Source organism: Herpailurus yagouaroundi, unplaced genomic scaffold (assembly GCF_014898765.1).
Source record: "Herpailurus yagouaroundi ecotype Mexico unplaced genomic scaffold, PumYag 141, whole genome shotgun sequence".
NCBI lineage: Eukaryota > Metazoa > Chordata > Mammalia > Carnivora > Felidae > Herpailurus > Herpailurus yagouaroundi.
The window spans coordinates 20,630,876-20,652,827 of NW_024412396.1; the positions used below are offsets into that span (position 1 = coordinate 20,630,876).

The 21,952-nt window shown below is 36.8% G+C and overlaps 1 long non-coding RNA gene across 1 annotated transcript in view; it reads left to right on the forward strand.

The window, feature by feature from the left end:
* Positions 1–3,108: 3,108 nt before the first annotated feature.
* Positions 3,109–21,952, forward strand: part of LOC121031699 (uncharacterized) — a 30,038-nt gene continuing 11,194 nt past the window's right edge. Inside the window, exons 1-3 of the long non-coding RNA XR_005790855.1 lie at positions 3,109–3,155; positions 7,966–8,186; positions 13,414–13,461. This is a non-coding gene — a long non-coding RNA (uncharacterized LOC121031699). The remainder of the gene's footprint in view (positions 3,156–7,965; positions 8,187–13,413; positions 13,462–21,952) is intronic.

Sequence of the window (21,952 nt, forward strand, 5' to 3'; positions counted from 1 at the left end):
CTTTAATCTGAGAATGTACTTTGAATGATTGTAATCCTTTAAATTTGTTAAGGTGGGTTTTTTGTTTTTGTTTTTGTTTTTGGAGAGAGGGGAAGAGTGGGGACTATTTGGGAAATATCCCATGTGCATTTGAAAAGAATGTGTATTGTGTTGTTTGCACGGATTGCAAATAATCAGGTCAGATTGGTTGATAATATTTCGATCTTCTCTATACATAATGATTTTGTTTACTTTTTATTTTTTAAAATTTTTTCCGCATATTTTAAAAAATTGATTACTAAAAAAGTCTGAAACTTCAAATGTGTTTATCTTCTTAACTATTCTTAGTGTTTTTTCCTCAGCATTAGATGTCCAGTTGCCTGGACCCAGTACATCTACTTACCCTTTCCCACATGTAGTGTTTTTTGTTTGTTTTGTTTGCTCATGTTTCTCTGTTCTTTTCCCCCAGTTGCAATGGATCTTCATCTGTCATTGGGATCTCAGTCTTTACTCTCACCAAGGGGATTAAGCTTTTTTTTGTCCTTAGGGCATCAAGTTCTGGACAGTTTTTTGTTGCTCCAATCATGGTGGTTTCTACCCCACCCAGGTCTAATACTATTTCTCTGGCCCTAATCCTCAGATGCACATAATGGGATCTGTGAAGAGCCTACAAGTTGGAACAAATTTGTCTCATTTCTGTAACTCCCAGGAATTCTATACTCTCACATTAACTTAAATTGTCACCAGCTAGACCCCAAGACCTGGTCTTTACTGAATACCTATTTGTATTCACTAACCTTTATCTTAAAGTTTCCCTTAAGCTCTTCTTTCCATCTTTCTTCTTAACTCAGAAAATGAGACCTGAAACCACTTCCAAGGTGATGGCAACTACCCTCACAAAATCTACCCAACCCCAACCTGCCCAAACCACCCAAACAGGTTGAGCTAAATCTGACTCTTTCCTGAGCAGATGGACCAGGGAATGAGCTCTGGAATGACCTGTAATTACCTTTACCTCATTATAATATTAACATATCTGCCCAAGGAGGGGACTCGGCCCCACTTACATAACATACAATGTGACTTTATGCCCACCTCTACAAAGGATGACAAGGCTTTGCTATCTAAATATTTATCCTGAACCTAAACAAAAGGAACCTATTCACCCTCTCTAGGAAAGTCATGGTTTTGGAAGCCATTCCCTGAGATATCTCCTTATTTGCTGCAAATAAAAGTTTTCTTTATGTAACAACTCAACCTGTATGGTGTCTGACTCAGCAAGGAACGAACTCATGTTGGTTCACCTACATCATTATCTTAGCAATTGTTTAAAATTTTAGCTGAAATCTTACCTATGCTGCTCTGTGCCCTAGGTTATCTACAATTTTCAAGTCATATCTCTTTGGCGGTGCCTTTTTCCATGGGTTTCTGGCTAGTTGTTTACACTGCAACCTTCACCTTCTGATGGTTACAAGAAGAGTTATGGATTTACACTTTATCTTTTTCTTGTTGGTAGGTTGGGAGATAAACTTTTCATCTTCTGCATCATAAGTGGAAGCAGAAAGTGGAAGAAAATCACCTTCACAAGAGAGCATTAAGAGGTGGAAATTCAACAACTTTGTTGAAAGATTTAATAATAAATGGAAGGAAGTAATGGAGCTAGAATTTCTTTATATACTTTAAATCATAACAAACATGAAATACCCTACACACAAGCTAAGTCTTTAAAAAAGCAAATTTTGTGTATACTACATTGCTTATGCAAATTAATTTATTCTACATTACTCATCAGATTAGGTATTTTGAAGTTTGTCAGAGACTGTGCTCCTAGGTAATTCACTACTGGGTGTTTTTACATTTATCAACTATCTGACTTGTGGGAGTTCTTTATAATATCAAAGGATTCACCTGAAGCAAGTAGCTACCTGACTTGTTTTGTTATATTGCAAGTTTCTCACTCATTTTGATGCAAAGTTTTAAACATACCTCAATCCTTCTAAGTTAATGAGCTCCAAACAGCTGCATTCATAATAAATCTACTCCTCGGTATTGTGCCTTTGAAAGATGCATCTACATTAAATTTCTTTAAATTATGATTCAGTCAGATGATATTATAACCACAGAGTTTATACACACAATTAATAAGGTAAAACCCAAACAATAACTCATACTAGGTTAGTTCTAGGCAGCATCATGAGATTTCTTTTTTTGTAACCTCATTTCACCTTTTTACTCCTCTAATGTCAGTTTAGTACTTGAAATCTATCCTTCAAATGTATAAGATATTCTCCAACTATGCTCCTTTGTTTAAAAGTTCCCTCAATTTGTTAAAATATTTTTGTTTTTCTCTACTTCATTTTCTCAGGCTTTCTCCTCTTTGGTTTTTAATTTCTATTTATCACCAGAATGGATGAATTATAACAAAAGTAGTCTTGACAATCAAGCTGTTTAAAAGGAAATCAGTTAATGGAATGTATTTCAAAACTGACAAATTCTCTCACCTTTGCTTCTTACTCCCATTCTGTTCTAGAAATGGGTTTCTTTCAAAAGCAAAGCTCAACAGACTTATGAATACATTTGGTATGAGAAAGAATGAATAGGATAATATGCATTCACTTTAGAAAAATTCTAGCAATGGAACTTGTATTAAGAACCCATAATTATGAGCCCCCCCAAAAAACCCCAAAAAACAAAAAACAAAAAAACCCCAGCAAAGTCTTAAGTTTGAGTCTTAGAGAATGTACCTATAATATTCTATAAAGTTGTTTTTTGTGTGAGTCTCAGCACACTATTTTTTATCTTTTTACAAATTTTAATGCCAGTATGGTTAACATAGAGCATTTTATTAGTTTCATTTTTTTTCTAAATCTTTTTAAAAATTTTAATGCCAGTATAATTAACATAGAGCATTTTATTAGTTTCAGGTACAATATCCGGATTCAACAATTCTATATATTGCTCACTGCTCATCAAGGTAAGTGTACTCTTTAAAAAAAAAATTAATGTTTATGTATTTTTGAGAGAGAGAGGAGAGAGAGAGGGAGACACAGAATCCCAAGCAGGCTCCAGACTCCATGCTCCAAGCTATCAGCACAGAGCCCAACGTGAGAATTGCCACATCATGACCTAAGCAGAAGTCAGAGGCTTAACCGACTGAGCCACCCAGGTGCCCCAAGGTATGTGTACCTTGATGACCTTCACCTGTTTCACCCATTTCCTTACCCACCTCCCTTGTGGCAACCACCAGTTTGTTCTCTGTAAGAGTATGCCTTTTTTTAAAATTATTTTCTTCATTTATTTGTTTTGTTTCTTAAATTCCACAAAACAATGATATCATATGGTATTTGTCTTTCTCTGACTTATTAATGTAGCATTATATTCTATAGTTCCATCCATGTTGTTGCAAATGGCAAGATTTCATTCTTTTTTACAGCTGAGTAATATTCCAATTGTATATATGTATGTGTGTGTATGTGTGTGTGTGTGTATATATATATATAATAATCCAGTTACATATATGCATATATATATAATCCAATTATATATGTATATAATAATCCAATTATATATGTATATAATCCAATTATATATGTATATAATAATCCAGTTATATATATATGCATACATATGTATATATATATCACTAATATTCCAATTATATATGTGTGTTATAATATTCCAATTGTATGTATGGCATATATCTTTTAGAATTAGTTTCTTTGTATTCTTTGGGTAAATATTCAGTAATGGAATTAGTATAACATATGGTAATACTGTTTTTTAATTTTTTTTATTTTTTATGTTTTTAAATTTACATCCAAATTAGTTAGCACATAGTGCAACAATGATTTCAGGAGTAGATTCCTTAATGCCTCTTACCCATTTAGCCCATCCCCCCTCCCATAACCCCTCCAGTAACCCTCAGTTTGTTCTCCCTATTTATGAGTCTCTTATGTTTTGTCCCCCTCCGTTTTTATATTATTTTTATTTCCCTTATGTTCATTTGTTTCGTCTCTTAAAGTGCTCATATGAGTTGTCATGATTTTTGTCCTTCTCTAATTTCACTTAGCATAATACCCTCCAGTTCCATCTATTTTTAATTTTTAGAGGAACCTCCATAATGTTTTACAATGGCTGCATCAGTTTGCATTCCTACCAATACTGAAAGTGGTTTCCTTTTTCTCCACATGCTCACCAAAAATTGTTGTTTCTTGTGTTATTGATTTAAGCCATTGTGACAGGTGTGAAGTGGTATCTCATTATACTTTTGATTTTCATTTCTGTGATGATGAGTGATGTTGAATATCTTTTCATGTATCTGTTGGCCATCTATATTTCTTCCTTGGACAAATCTCTCTTCAGGTCTTCTGCGCATTTTTTAATTGGATTCTTTGTTTTTGTTTTTTTGCTTTTTTTTTTTTGGTGTTGAGTTGTATTGTTTTTTTTTTAATATGAAATTTATTGTCCAGTTGGTTTCCATACAACACCCAGTGCTCATCCCAACAGATGCCCTTCTCAATGCCTATCACCCACTTTCCCCTCCCTCCCATCCCCCATCAACCCTCAGTTTATTCTCAGTTTTTAAGAGTCTCTTATGATTTGGCTCCCTCCCTCTCTAACTTGTTTTTTCCTTCCCCTCACCCATGGTCTTCTGTTAAGTTTCTCAGGATCCACATAAGAGTGAAAACAATGGTATCTGTCTTTCTCTGTATGACTTATTTCACTTAGCATAACACTCTCCAGGTCCATCTATGTTGCTACGAAAGGCCATATTTCATTCTTTCTCATTGCCAAGTAGTATTCCATTGTGTATATAAACCACAATTTCTTTATCCATTCATCAGTTGATGGACATTTAGGCTCTTTCCATAGTTTGGCTACTGTTGAAAGTGCTGCTATAAACATTGGGGTACAAGTGCCCCTATGCGTCAGTACTCCTGTATCCCTTGGGTAAATTCCTAGCAGTGCTATTGCTGGGTCATAAGGTACATCTATTTTTAATTTTTCGAGGAACCTCCATACAGTTTTCCAGAGTGGCTGCACCAGTTTGCATTCCCACCAACAGTGCAAGAGGGTTCCTGTTTCTCCACATCCTCTCCAGCATCTATAGTCTCCTGATTTGTTCATTTTCGCCACTCTGACTGGTGCACCAGCCGCCACTCTGACTGGTTCATTTCGCCACTCTGACATTTTCACATCTCAATGTGGTTTTGATTTGTATTTTCCTGATGAGGAGTGACGTTGAGCATCTTTTCATGTGCCTGTTGGCCATCTAGATGTCTTCTTTAGAGAAGTGTCTGTTCATGTCTTCTGCCCATTTCTTCACTGGATTATTTGTGGAGTTTGGTGAGTTCTTTATAGATTTTGGATACTAGCCCTTTGTCCGATATGCCATTTGCAAATATCTTTCCCCATTCTGTTGGTTGCCTTTTAGTTTTGTTGATTGTTTCCTTTGCAGTGAGAAGCTTTTTATCTTCATGAGGTCCCAATAGTTCATTTTTGCTTTTAATGCCCTTGACTTTGGAGATGTGTCAAGTAAAAAATTGCTGAGGCTGAGGTCAGAGAGGTCTTTTCCTGCTTTCTCCTCTAGAGTTTTGATGGTTTCCTGGCTCACATTCAGGTCCTTTATCCATTTTGAGTTTGTTTTTGTGAATGTTGTAAAAGAGTGGTCTAGTTTCATCCTTCTGCATGTTGCTCTCCAATTTTCCCAGCACCATTTTTTAAAGAGACTGTTTTTTTCCATTGGATATTCTTTCCTGTTTTGTCAAAGATTAGTTGGCCATACTTTTGTGGGTCCAATCCTGGAGTCTCTATTCAATTCCATTGGTCTATGTGTCTGTTTTTGTCCCCATACCATGCTGTCTTGATGACTACAGCTTTGTAGTAGAGGCTAAAGTCTGGGATTGTGATACCTCCTGCTTTGGTCTTCTTCTTTAATATTACTCTGGCTATTCGGGGTCTTTTGTGGTGACATACAAATCTTAGGATTGCTTGTCCTAGCTTTGAGAAGAATGCTGGTGCAATTTTGATTGGGATTGCATTGAATTTGTAGATTGCTTTGGGTAGTATTGACATGTTAACAATATTTATTCTTCCAATCCATGAGCACAGAATCTTTTTCCATTTCTTTGTATATTCTTCAATTTCCTTCATAAGTTTTCTATAGTTTTCAGCATTCAGATCTTTTACATTTTTGGTTAGGTTTATTCCTAGGTATTTTGGTGTTGAGTTGTATTGGTTCTTTATATATTTTGGATACTAACCCTTTATTGGATATGCCATTTGTAGATATCTTCTCCCATATAGTAAGTTGCCTGTTAGTTTAGATTTGTTTTTGTTATTTGTATTTTTTTTTGTTTTTTGCAATGCTGAAACTTTATTTATTTTATTGTAGTCCCATTAGTTTATTTTGCTATTTTTTATGTTTGTTTATTTATGAAAGACAGAGAGTGTGAGCGGGGCAGGGGCAGAGAGAGAGGGGGACACAGAATCCAAAACAGCTCCAAACTCTGAACGGTCAGCTCAGAGCCCAATGCAGCTATCTGGGAAATAAATAGCCTGACTGATTGCTTAATAAAATAAGTTGAATAAAATAATTTTAACCCCAGATTCCATGTTTGCATTTTTTCTCTGTTCAGCCATCACAGAATGTGTTGAAGTAAAAAAAAAAAAATAAAATACTTGGTGACTTTTTACTCAAGTATGATAAGTAAAATACTTGATTTCATATGGGCTATATGATATTCCTAAACTTTATACATTTCTATATGAATTAAGTCAATATATTTTACTTGAGATTTTACAATATCAGGCACTATGTTAAATGTCCTGCAAACTTTCCAAATTTTATTGGGTGCTCACATTTCCCTCCTTCTTTCTGAATATTTTTAATTCAGTAAACTCTATACCAAATGTGGGGCTCACACAACCCCAAGATCAAGAGTTGCATGCTCTATTGACTTAGCCAACCAGGTGTCCCTCTCTCCCTCTTTACTCAAGAAAACAGGATATGGATCTGTATTAAGAACAAAATGGGGAGCACCTGAAAAGCTCAGTTGATTAAGTGTCTGACTCTTGATTTTGTTCAGGTCATTATCTTATGGTTCATGAATTTGAGCTCCATGTCCAGCTCTGCTGTGATAGCTGGGAACTTGCTTGGGATTCTCTCTCTTCCTCTCTTTGCCTCTCCATTGTTCGTTCTCTCTCTCTCTCTCTCTCTCTCTCTCTCTCTCTCTCTCTCAAAATAAGTAAATATATTTAAAAAAGAACAAAATGGAAACTTCAGAATAAGGAAGCTACTTCCCAGTGGGATAATTAAACTGGAAAAAGTTCAGTTCTTCCATATAATCTCTTCTTTGTTATATTTCATTCAGTCAGTGTGGAAAGACTCTAGGGCTGTACACAAACAGGAAATTTTGCCTTTGTGATGGGTAGAAACAAAATTGAGGCAGGATCTAAACAGAGAAAAGTATATGGTGGATGCTCTTCAAATCTGCTTATGACCATAATGATAATACTAGTCATTAACATTTATTTTTTGTAGCACAGTGTTAACACTTCATGTATTGCTTCATTTAATTCTCATATATATCTTGTAACTACTTTTATAGATCACTAAAGGAAAAACTGAGGCTGAGTACAGGACTCAAATCCACTTTTTAAAATTAAATGTAATTAAAGGTATCCATGAGTTTACACATTACCCCATCTAGTATTCTTGTGAAGAAGACCAGTTATGAATATGAAGCTGAAGGCCTTTAAAGCAAGGATTTATCTGTAATAGGAGGTTGGTGAATGTGGTGGTTTAAAATACATCCACTAATCTTTTGACACGCCTATGACAATTAATTTTATGTGTCCACTTGACTGGGCTAAATGATAAGAGAAAGCTTGTAAAACATTTCTGGATATGTTTGTGAGGGGGTTTCTGGAAGAGATTAGCATTTGAATCTGCATACTGAGTAAAGATCATCCTGGCTCTTTCAGGTGGATGTCATCCAATCTGTTGAAGTCTGAACAGAACAAAGATGGCAGATGAAGGGTGAATTGCTTTCTGCTTGAGCCAGGACATCCATTTTCTGCCCTCAGATATTGACACTCCTGGCTCTTGGACCTTTAAAGGACCTGGAGTGAATTATACCACCAGCTTTCCTAGTTCTTCAGCTTGAAGACAACAGATCATGGGACTTCTGAGTCTCCATACTTACGTGAGTCAATTCTTATCATAAACCTCTCTCTCTACTAGACACATGCATGCACACACACACAAGAGAGAGAAAGAGAGAGAGAGAGAGAGACACTCCTATTGGTATTATTTCTCTGGAAAATTCTAATACAATTCCCTACAAAGTTAGAGCCAAATCTACCACTAATCTACTTCATTTAAGTATGTGAGCTGGACTGAATGACAGACTTCTAATGCAAGTAATATGGTGTCTCTGGCATTAGATAATAAGTCACCATTGCTTCCTCCTTCTTTTATATCATTCATTTTGGGGAAAGCAGGCTGCCATGTCATGAAGACACTCTTGCAGTCCTGTTGGCAGAGCCACATAATTAAGACCTGAGGCATTCTGCCAAGGCCCTGTAAGTGAACCACCTTGGAAACTTCTGATGGCCACATTCCAGACACCTGTTTATTTCAGCCTTCTTAGAGACCTAGAATGCAAATCATGAATTACTGGTCCAAAGAAAACATGGTAAGATAATAAATATTCCTGTTTAAGTTGCTATGTTTTAGAATGATTTGTTATGCAGCAATAATTAGCCAGTACTGTGGGGGTTATCAATCTTGAACCCATCTTTAAAAAATTACAAGCAGAAGAAGCTTTTAAAATATAATAAATAATGATCAAACTTTCCCTTTTAAGAGCTCATGGTATAAAAGAGCATAAATAAAACACTAGATATAATCCAATGTGACAGGTTGTCTTCTAGGAAAATGTAAGGCACAGTAGGAAAACATAGCCATGTGCAAGATATTTACCTAGGAAGATTAGGAAAGGTTTCTTCAGAAAAGTAAAATGAGAACTGAGATTAAATCAACTATTTAACTTCTCTGAGCAAGTTATTAGACTATGAAATAAAATGATGTGTTTAACATTTAAATAAGTCCCACAATTGATGGACCTTCTCAAGATCTGTGAGATGAAGAAGATTTATATCTGCTTCATAGAAAAAAAAATATGAGAGCTGGTTCTATTAAATGCCTGAAATGAAATTTAAAGTAGAAATTGTCAGAGGCAAACATTTGTTTCCACTAAATGAAACTCAAGTGAAATTTAGCATACCTTGTAAGAAAAACTGGTTAATGTGCAATAAATCTGCATTTTAATAACTCTTGTGTAAATAACATTCCTCTTGGGACAATCATTCTAAATTAACTTTTTTTTGTCTTGAGTTACATATAAAATAATATTTCTCTCAAAAATATTTCAAGTTAGCCTGTCGATTTGCCTATCTAAAATTATATTAAAGATATTGAGTCTCATTTGGACTAGGATTTTTAGTATTCATGAATGTAAGTCTTCTCTACTTTTGAGTGTAACAATTCCTATGATTGGACATTAGTAATAATGTGACTAGAAGCAGTCTAATGTTAAAGTGTTCTTTACTCAATTTCATAGAATTTTTCTGACTTATGGATTCAAAAGTAATTATTATATCTGCCCAGAATACTGTAATTTCTATATAGGGTATACTTTATTTATGTGTTTATGTATTTATTTATTTATCTATTTATTTATTAGAGAATGAGTGAGTGGGAGCAGGGGAGAGTTAGAGGGAGAGGGAGGCAGAGAATCTCAAGTAGGCTCCTCAGTACCAGCATGGAGCCTGTCAAGGGCTCGATTTCACCAACCATGAGATCATGACTTGAGGCAAAATCAAAGTCAGACACCCAACCAACTGAGCCACCCAGGCACCCCCATAGGGTATCATTTTAAAGTTGAGCAAAATGAACAGACTAAACATCAAACTCTCTCTCTCTCTCTTCTGGACATACCTAGGATGCGATCCTGATTCTGCCTGGATTCACTGTAGCCAGTAGCTGACAAGAAAATTGATCTAAACAAAACATTATTTTTACCAAAAATAACAATAGGAAGAAATAACAGAGTATATCAAATTCTCTGAGGACTGGAATAATCCACACCACTTAGAAGGTATCTGTGGAACCCATATGGTCTTGTTTTTGTTTATTTACTTGATTTAGAGGAAAAACTGGGGTTTAGTCATGACCAAGTTTTACTTTTACTAAATTTGTGAACTAGTAGTTTAAGACACTTCTCAGTCTCCATTTCTTCATAAATGAAAAGAATAACAATTTATCATAATTTCGTCATATTATTGAGTTGAATTACATGAAGGTGTGAGTAGAATGTCAGGCACTATACAAATGTTAATTTTTATTCCTCTAGTCTGTGAGGCTTTTGGGTTCATGTCTGATGACTAACATATTTATTCCCAGCACTTATGAGAATGACTGCCAAACAGGACTGTGGCCTTAAATCTGATTAAAAGCAAGCAACAGTTTCATTTTTAAACCCTTTCATGTAAGTGCATGAATTTATCTTTTCAACTCATGGTATTAAGAGATAAATTATTTCTTATATAAGTTGTGGGTGTAAATTCAACACTAGAAAATTTCAGATGGTATGTTTTATAGTTATAATTTTCTCATCCAGTTCCCTTGAGAAGTACTATTCTGTATTTTTTTTCTTACAGTTTATTTATTTTGAGAGGGAGAGAGCCCATATGGGGTAGGGACAGAAAGAAGGAGACAGAACCCCAAGCAGACTCCACTCTGTCGATGCAGAACCCACCACAGGGCTTTAACTCATGAACCATGAGATCATGAGCTGAGCCAAAACCAAGAATTGGATGGTTAACCGATTGAGCCACCCAGGTGCTCCACACCATATATTCTGAGATTGTTAAAAATAAACTATAAAAGTAAGCAGCATGACTATAAATCTAGCATAGTATGTAACAACATGGAGGTGTAAATTAATCTACCTGTAGACCAGTAAAGGAAAAAGATTTTACAGAGATTAGGGTAGACACAATAGGTCAAGCCAGCAATAAGTACAAGGTAGTTAGAAGCAGGTATCTCCCCATTGTTGGTACATGGGACATAGCAACAAGAATTCTAGAATTAGCAATACATGTAAATACAAATAAGCATGCATTAGTACTTATTGGGAGGACCTATTAACAAGACCTGGAATAGAGTATATATTATAAGCCAAAACATTCCAGAAATTTAAGGTATAATTAAAGCTATCACTAATCACTTCATTTAATGAAGTCCCAATTTTCAAGAACCACTTTAGATATTTTGAAAGAAAAGCATCTGAACCTACTTTTCCTAACTTATTGATTTATTGTGAAGATTATGATGTCTAAAAGGATAAAATATTTAAAACAAAGAAAAGCATTTGAATAATAGTGTCATTTGGTATATTTTACACCAGTATCTCTTTTACAATGTCTGTATATTGTTGTTTATATTTATAGAAGGATCTTTTGGGGGCGCCTGGGTGGCGCAGTCGGTTAAGCGTCCGACTTCAGCCAGGTCACGATCTCGCGCTCCGTGGGTTCGAGCCCCGCGTCGGGCTCTGGGCTGATGGCTCAGAGCCTGGAGCCTGTTTCCAATTCTGTGTCTCCCTCTCTCTCTGCCCCTCCCCCGTTCATGCTCTGTCTCTCTCTGTCCCAAAAATAAATAAAAACGTTGAAAAAAAAATTTTTTTAAAAAGAAGGATCTTTTGATGGGGTTCTTCCCAACCCTATGTTTTACAGTATAAATGATATTTTGTTCTATATAGAACACAAACAAAAGTAAACAAACTTTAGAAGATCAGGGTTACACAAAAGTTATTTTAATAAATCCTGAAAATTGCATATTTAAGACCTATCACAATTTCTAAGATATATACCATGATGTTTTCATGATATACCATGAAATATATACCATCATATACCATGATATTTAACTTTAAATCTAGTGATTTTTTTAAAACTAATGGTCTTAGTAATAAGACAGCATAATCATATCTTTTCAACATACGTCCTCATTTAGGGTGCATTATGGGCATTACTTACACTCTGCTGTGGCAAATATTTGTCACATAGTCTTATGATAGAGTAGGCACTATTGTCTAATACTCATATATTTGCTTCATGACAAAAGACAACCCTAGTATGGGGTGACTTCAAGGATATGTTTGGTTAGTGTCTTTTAACTATATGCCAAAATAATCATTTGGACCCCATGAGCTACTAGATTTCAAGAGTGAAGAAAGTTTTGCAATACATGTTAGATATTCTCGAAAGAAAAGTCACAGTGTTCAATTTTTCTTGCAAAAAACCAGAAATATTGCTTTATTGTGTGGTGATAACAGAATGAGTACAAAATAACTAAATGGTCTCTAAATGTCACAAAATGTACATTCATTATAGACAAAATTAGAAACTACCAAATGAAAGAGGTGTTTTAGCTACTCAGTAACGTTTATACAGCAATGAACATCAACACCTATAGACAGGGGTAAAGAGGGCCAAAAGATACAAAATTCTAATAATAAGTCATAGAAATATAATATATAGCATAGTTACTATAGTTAATTCTATAATGCATACTTGAAAGTTGCTAAGATACTAAATCTTAAAAGTTCGGATCACAAGACAAAACAATTCTATAACAATGTGTAGTATATTTGGCATCTAGACTTATTGCAGTGATCGTTTCACAATACATACAAATTCAAATCATGAATGAACAAAGCAGACATGACTGAGTACATAGTATATGATCTTTTTTCACTTAATATTTTAAGTACAAAAAATAAGCAATTTATGCTGTTATATTTCAGGATAGTGGTTATACTTGGTGGGGGAAGGGTGGAAGGAAGGGGAAATGAAAGGGGTTTCAGAGATGCTGGTAATGTTCATTTCTTGACCTGCCAGTTACATGGTAGTGTTCAGTATGAAAACAAAATGAACTGTAACTTATAGTTGTGAGACAATTCTTTGTGAATCCTTTGCATTTCTCCACGTTGTGTGAGGAGAGACACTGGCTACCCTTTTTTTTTTTTTTTTTCAGTCTTTTCAGAGATGGTAATACAGAAATGGCTTTGAAAGGACAGAAATAGCTCCCTTCAGGGTAGAGAGATACCTTACCTGATTAGTTTAATAAAGGTAATGCTTCCATCTAGGAAAAAATTTTAATAGGTTTGCTTGCAGCCTTTTACAAAAGGTTGGGATTCTCAAAGTTCAGAGTTCCTCTCCGCTAACACAACCCATTGCATGTGCAGATGTCACTGGGTCTTGTTGCATGGTCTTGTAGAAAATGAGGCTAACAAAATATTGTAAATGACCATATTTTAGCTACTACCACTGCTGTCAACGATAAAATGACCTTTGTTTCTTCCTCAGGGGCCTCACAAAAACCCTGGCATGCTAACTTGCTAGCTTGAGCATATGGTAAGATCTCAGACCCTTCACATTATTTTTTAAATTTTAATTCCCTTATATTTAACATGCATTATAATAGCTTCAGATGTATAATAGAGTGACACAACAATCCCATATATTAGTGTTTGTCCAGATAAGTGTACTCTTTAATCCCTATCACCTATTTTACCCATTCCCTAACCAACCTTCCATCTGGTAATCATTAGCTGGTTCTCTATAGTTGAGCCTTTTTGGCTCAACCAAACCTCTTTTGGTTTGTCTTTTTTTTTCCATTTGGTAATTTGTTTTGTTTCTTAAATTACAGAAAATAATGATATCATATGGTATTTGTCTTTCTCACTTAGCATTGTACTCTCTAGATCCATCCACGTTGTTGTAAATGGCAAGATTTCATTCTTATTATGGCTGAATCATATTCCATTGTGTGTATGTGTGTGTGAGTATATAACGTGTATATATCTTTTTTAAGGAGTGTTTTCATATTCTTTGGTAAGTACCCAGTAGTGCGATCACTGGATCATATGTGGGTAGTTCTATTTTAGTTTTTTGAGGAACCTCCATAGTGTTTTCTACAGTGGCTACACTAGTTTTCATTCCCACCAACAGTGTGTGAGGTTTCCTTTTTCTCTGCATATTCACTGACACTTGTTTCTCAGCCATTCTGACAGGTCTGAGGTGATACCTTATTGTGATTTTGATTTGCATTTCCCCAGTGATGGTGAGCATCTTTTCATGTGTTTGTTGGCCATCTGCATGTCTTCTTTGGAGAAATGTCTGTTCATATCCTCTGCCCATTTTTAATTGGATTTTTATTTTTTGGTTGTTGAGTTGTATCAGTTCTTTATATATTTTAGATACTATCCCTTTATCGGATATGTCTTTTATAAATACATTTTCCCATTCAGTATGTTGACTTCTAGTTTGTTGATTATTTCCTTTGCTGTGCAGAAGCCTTTTATTTGATGTAGTACCAATAGTTTACTTTTGCTTTTATTTCCCTTGCCTCAATAGACATATCTAGAAAAATGTTCTTATAAACTCTTCACATTTCTTGACATTAAAATAGCCACATAAGATATGTAGTAAATGTCGCATATTTTAGATAAAAAGTTCTTGACACATGATAATGTATACTTTTATACTTTAATAGAAATTTAAAAATTACCTGGATCAGTCTTGATTCCTTATAACTAACCAACCACAACAGGAAGCAAATGTAGAAACTAAAGATTTCTTCTAGAATACATACACCTGCAGAATTAAAACACACAGAAACACTTGTCAGCATTCATGGGATACAGAAAGTAACTCTACTACATTAGTTATTCTTCTTGAGAAGAGAGTATTACTAAAGAGCATGGATGTGTTAAATCTCTTTTTAATTTTATAAAATTTTGGTTAAATTTCCATTTAAAAAATTGTCCTTGAATATTTATTATTCAGTTTCTGTGTCACATATTCTATGTTTTCCTTCAAATCAGTAATATTTAAATACTATTTCAAAAATTTTTAAATTATAGCTTTATTTTTCACTTTCTTAAAAGTTTACTTATTTTTGAGACAGAATCCCAAGCAGGGTCTGCTCTGTCAACACAGAGCCAGACACAGGGCTCCATCCAATGATTTCTTGCTCCAACTGTGAGATCGTGACATGAGCCAAAATCAAGAGTAGGAAACTTAACTGACTGAGCCACTCAGGTGCTCCTATTTTTTCACTTTTTTGAAAGTGAATCCAAGATGGATATGAAATTCAATATTTGCCAAGTGTACTATTTGTGTGTTTATGGTAGAATCTATTGGTAGAAGAGTGACATGATGGTTGGAAAATGAGCAGGAAGCCTTATTTGGGCAGTTTAAGTTTCTGGAGCAATTGAACATAGATTATAATGAATTATAAGCCTATTGTGAAACAAAGTGCAGATAATAGTAGCTCTCAGCATAGTGAATAGGAAACTGTTTTTTCCAAAATTATTTAATAGTATTGTAGCGAAGGGGCCTGAACCTTGACCTCACTTACATGCCCTTCCTTTATAGTCACAAAGTTATATTGAAAGGCAAAATTTCTTAAGCAGATAGGCTTAAGAAAATACAAATCCAAAAAAAAAAAATAAATGTATTTCTGTTTAAGAACTATTTCTTAAACAGAAATACATTTTTGGTATTGAAGGACAAACATTTCTAGATCTGATAATTCCTTGTCATTTTAATGTGTGAATATTATGTAATTTCCATCTTTTAAACATAGGAAAAAGAGTATTTTTTAAAAATGCGATTTTACTTTCTCTAAGAAGTGTCAATGATTCAATTCACTGTAATGATATTTAGAGCAACAAGAAACAAAACCACAAAAATGGCCTAATAAAAAATAAGTTATCTATGGATAGAAACATATACTATATGAAATATTTTGTACAAGACCCTATGGGATTCCCCTCAGCTATACAAGTAAGCTGGCTTTCATAACTGAAGCTATTCTCCTGGGATTTTTGTGTTGCTTTTCAACTTTGATAGAATCGAAAAGAAAGGATGAGGATATTGAGCCCGATTGGTTAACCACTCTAGGGACAAGGGCTTGTGAGCTGCTCAGTAGGCTTTTCAAAATAAACAAAATGCAGTTTTTGAAATATAAGCAAGTAAACGACACTTATAACTTAAAGAGAAAATTGTTTTTGGGTGATGATATTTTTATGGTTCTTTGATCACTGCTCTCACCTCCCTATACCTCAAATTGGATAATTTTAGTTAATGAATAGACATAATTCTCATCCTATTACTATATTCAGTTAGATGGTAATTTTATTACTTTGGTAATGTCTTTTGACTTTAACAATTACGCTGTGAATTTACTAAGATCATAGTAACATAATTGCTTGAAATTGCTTTTCACTAAATCATATTAATAAAGAATTTCCCCCTGTAAAAATGTAGATTTGCATAAAACCACCATAAATGTCCCATGGAAATGAAAAGTTCAATGAACCAGTTTCTGTGAAGACAGTGCAGTAGAAGGACCCAAAGCTCACCTCGTCCCACAAACAAAACTAGAGCACTTACTTATATCAGTGTCAATAACCCAGAAAACACTTTGAAGATTAGCAGAATAAACTCCACAACTAATGGTAAAGAAGAAGCCACATGGAAGAAAGTAGGAAGGTGAAGTTCTCATCTTGGAGCAAAACAAACAATGACTATCCACAGAGGGGAGAGAGCTGGTGGTGTGAAGAAGAGCTAAAAATAAGTTTTTACACTGAGCAGCCCATCTATAGGGAGGACGAATCACCAGAATATGTGCCTTTGAAAGTGAGAAGGGCCAAATTTCATGAGTTCTTAAAACCAGAGGGACTTAAATCTTGGAATTCTAAAAATTGGTGAGCTTGGCTCTGGGAGAGCTGGGAAGGCTTTAGGAAGTGGGGGTCCACACCCTTAAAGAGACAGCATAACAAACAGCAAGTGCAGATACAGTGTAGAACAAGCTGTTTGAAAAACACTAGGGGCAGAGAGGGATCACATGGAGATCCCTCCAAGAATAAAGGAGCTGGCAATTGCCATTTCCCCACACCACACAAACACAGCATAAAGAACAGCCACCTGTGGTAAAGAGCATAGTACCCACACTCTTACACAATTTGTTTACCCTAAACCCCTTTCCTGTCCCTAGCTTCCACAAATCCACCCTTCCCAGTCATGCTCACCTTAGTCCCTAGTCGTACCTAGCACTACAGGCTCCCTCCGTGGAATAACAGTATAAACCCTGTTGACACCACTTCTCCTGAACTTAGTTGCAAACTCAATTCCAGCAGCAGTGGAGGCAGGTCTCATTTTGCAAGCGGACCACCACCACACACCTTGTTAATGTACACCCCACCCCTGTTGGGGACCAAACACTGCCCACAATAGGCAATGATAGCCTGTACACACAACTGGACTGAAGGAAAGATGCCAAGACTCAAAACAGAGCATATCTAACACAAATAGGTGATGTTCCCTGAAGTGCCAAGGCCTAGGGGACAAGGGACATTGCACTGCACGGTACTCTAGGACTTCTTCTTTGTAAGGTTATTATCATTAAGTACAAAAGAAGTAGCTGAAGTAGCTTTGCTAACACAGAGAAACAAACACAGAGTTAGAAAAAATGAGGACACAGAGAAATATGTCCCAAATAAAAGTATCAAACCAAAGCAAAGAACTAAGAAAAACATAAATGATATGCCTGATAGAGAATTTTTTTTTTAATTTTTTTTTCCAACGTTTATTTATTTTTGGGACAGAGAGAGACAGAGCATGAACGGGGGAGGGGCAGAGAGAGAGGGAGACACAGAATCGGAAACAGGCTCCAGGCTCCGAGGCATCAGCCCAGAGCCCGACGCGGGGCTCGAACTCACGGACCGTGAGATCTTGACCTGGCTGAAGTCGGACGCTTAACCGACTGCGCCACCCAGGCGCCCCAAGAATTTATAGTAATGATCATAAAGATACTCACTGGATGATTCTGGGAAGATGGCGGCGTAGGAGGACGCTGGGCTCACCGTGCGTCCTGCTGATCACTTAGATTCCACCTACACCTGGCTAAATAACCCAGAAAACCACCAGAGGATTAGCAGAACAGAGTCTCCAGAGCCAAGCGCAGACGAGAGGCCCACGGAAGAGGGTAGGAAGGGCGGCGAGGCGGTACCCACTCCACGGACTGGCGGGAGGGAGCTGGAGCGGAGGGGGGCCCACCGGCCAAGCACAGCCCCCGACTCTGGCTTGCAAAAGCGGAGGGGCCCGACGGAATGTGTTCACACAGCAAGCGGGACTTGACATCTGGAAGGTTATAAGCTAACAGCTCTGCTCGGAGACCGGGAGGGCTGGAGGACAACTATAGGGAGAGTTGTTGAGACCTGGACGACAGAGCTCAGCTTGGTGGGGAACAAAGGCGCTCTCCAGTGTCATCTCCCTCACCCTTCCCCCAGCCAAAATCCCAAAGGGAAGAGTTCCTGCCAGGGAACTTGTTTGCACCCCACAAACACCCAAAGCTGTGCTTCTGCAGATCCATCCCTCTGGAGGGTCTACTCCCTCCCGGTGCCACAGGGCCCCTCCTGAAGCGGATCTCCAAAGGAAAAGTGAGCTGAGCCTGCCCCTCCCACCCCTGTGCACCTTGCCTATCCGCCCCAGCTAATATGCCAGATCCCCAGCACCACAAGCCTGGCAGTGTGCAAGTAGCCCAGATGGGCCACGCCACCCCACAGTCAATCCCACCCCTAGGAAAGAGGAAGAGAAGACACACACCAGTCTGACTGTGGCACTAGCAGTGGGCTGGAGGCAGACATCAGGTCTGACTACGGCCCCGCCCACCAACACAAGTTATTCAAGACAGCACAGGGGAAGTGCCCCGCAGTCCCGCACCACTCCAGGGACTATCCAAAATGAAGAAACGGAAGAATTCCCCTAAAAAAAAAAAAGTCCAGAAAATAACAACAGCTAACAAACTGATCAAAAACAACTTAAACAATATAACAGGAAGTGAATTTAGAATAATAGTCATAAAATTAATCGCTGGGCTTGAAAACAGTATAAAGGACAGCAGAGACTCTCTTGCTACAGAGATCAAGGGACTAAGGAACAGCCAGGAGGAGCTAAAAAATGCTATCAATGAGCGCAAAATAAAATGGAGACAGCTACGGCTCGGATTCAAGAGGCAGAGGGGAGAATACGTGAACTAAAAGATAAAATTATGGAAAAAGAAGAAGCTGAGAAAAAGCTGAGAAAAAAAATCCAGGAGTATGAGGGAAAAATTAGAGAACTAAGTGATGCACTAAAGAGAAATAATCTACACATAATTGGTATTCCAGAGGAGGAAGAGAGAGGGAAAGGTGCTCAAGGTGTACGTGAAGAAATAATAGCTGAGAACTTCCCAGATCTGGGGAAGGAAAAAGGCATTGAAATCCAAGAGGCACAGAGAACTCCCTTCAGACATAACTTGAATCGATCTTCTGCATGACATATCATAGTGAAACTGGCAAAATACAAGGATAAAGGAAAATTCTGGAAGCAGCTAGAGATAAATGTGCTCTAACATATAAAGGGAGACCTATAAGACTTGTGACCAATCTCTCTCCTGAAACTTGGCAGGCCAGAAAGGAATGGCAGGAGATCTTCAATGTGATGAACAGAAAAAATATGCAGCCAAGAATCCTTTATCCAGCAAGTCTGTCATTGAGAAGAGAAGGAGACATACAGGTGTTCCCACACAAACAAAAACTGAAGGAATTCGTCACCATTAAACCAGCCCTACAAGAGATCCTAAGGGGGATCCTGTGAGACAAAGTACCAGAGACATCGCTACAAGCATGAAACCTACGGACATCACAATGACTCTAAACCCATATCTTTCTATAATAACACTGGATGTAAATGGACTAAATGAGCTAAGCAAAAGACATAGGGTATCAGAATGGGTAAAAAAACAAGACCCATCTATTTGCTGTCTACAAGAGACTCATTTTAGACCTGAGGACACCTTTAGATTGAGAGTGAAGGCATGGAGAACTATTTATCATGCCACTGGAAGTCAAAAGAAAGCTGGAGTAGCCATACTTATATCAGACAAACTAGACTTTAAATTAAAGGCTGTAACAAGAGATGAAGAAAGACATTATATAATAATCACAGGGTCTATCCATCAGGAAGAGCTAACAATTATAAATGTCTATGCGCCAAATACAGGAGCCCCCAAATATATAAAACAATTACTCACAAACATAAGCAAACTTATTGATAAGAATGTGGTCATTGCAGGGGACTTTAACACTCCACTTACAGAAATGGATAGATCATCTAGACACACGGTCAATAAAGAAACAAGGGCCCTGAATGAGACATTGGATCAGATGGACTTGACAGATATATTTAGAACTCTGCATCCCAAAGCAACAGAATATACTTTCTTCTCAAGTGCACATGGGACATTCTCCAAGATAGATCACATACTGGGTCACAAAACAGCCCTTCATAAGTATACAGGAATTGAAATCATACCATGCATACTTTCAGACCACAATGCTATGAAGCTTGAAATCAACCACAGGAAAAAGTCTGGAAAACCTCCAAAAGCATGGAGGTTAAAGAACACCCTACTAAAGAATGAATGGGTCAACCAGACAATTAGAGAAGAAATTAAACAATATATGGAAACAAATGAAAATGAAAATACAACAATCCAAACACTTTGGGATGCAGCGAAGGCAGTCCTTAGCGGAAAATACATTGCAATCCAGGCCTATCTCAAGAAACAAGAAAAATCCCAAATACAAAATCTAACAGCACACCTAAAGGAACTAGAAGCAGAACAGCAAAGGCAGCCTAAACCCAGCAGAAGAAGAGAAATAATAAATTCAGAGCAGAAATAAACAATACAGGATCTACAAAAACTGTAGAGCAGATCAACGAAACCAAGAGTTGGTTTTTTGAAAAAATAAACAAAATGGATAAACCTCTAGCCAGGCTTCTCAAAAAGAAAAGGGAGATGACCCAAATAGATAAAATCATGAAGGAAAATGGAATTATTACAACCAATCCCTCAGAGATACAAGCAATTATCAGGGACTACTATGAAAAATTATATGCCAACAAACTGGACAACCTGGAAGAAATGGACAAACTCCTAAACACCCACATGTTTCCAAAACTCAATCAGGAGGAAATAGAAAGCTTGAACAGACCATAACCAGCGTAGAAATTCAATCATTCATCAAAAATCTCCCAACAAATAAGAGTCCAGGACCAGATGGCTTCCCAGGGGAGTTCTACCAGACGTTTAAAGCAGAGATAATACCTATCCTTCTCAAGCTATTCCAAGAAATCAAAAGGGAAGGAAAACTTCCAGACTCATTCTACGAAGCCAGTATTACGTTGATTCCTAAACCAGACACTGACCCAGTAAAAAAAGAGAACTACAGGCCAATGTCCCTGATGAATATGGATGCAAAAATTCTCAATAAGATACTAGCAAATCGAATTCAACAGCATATAAAAAGAATTATTCACCATGATCAAGTGGGATTCATTCCTGGGATGCAGGGCTGGTTCAACATTCGCAAATCAATCAATGTCATACATCACATTAATAAAAGATAAGAGCCATATGATCCTGTCAATTGATGCAGAAAAGGCCTTTGACAAAATTCAGCACCCTTTCTTAATAAAAACCCTTCAGAAAGTCGGGATAGAAGGAATATACTTCAACATCATAAAAGCCGTTTATGAAAAGCCCACAGCTAATATCATCCTCAATGGGGAAAAACTGAGAGCTTTTTCCCTGAGATCAGGAACACGACAGGGATGTCCACTCTCACCACTGTTGTTTAACACAGTGTTGGAAGTTCTAGCATCAGCAATCAGACAACAAAAGGAAATCAAAGGCATCAAAATTGGCAAAGATGAAGTCAAGCTTTCACTTTTTGCAGATGACATGATATTATACATGGAAAATCCGATAGACTCCACCAAAAGTCTGCTAGAA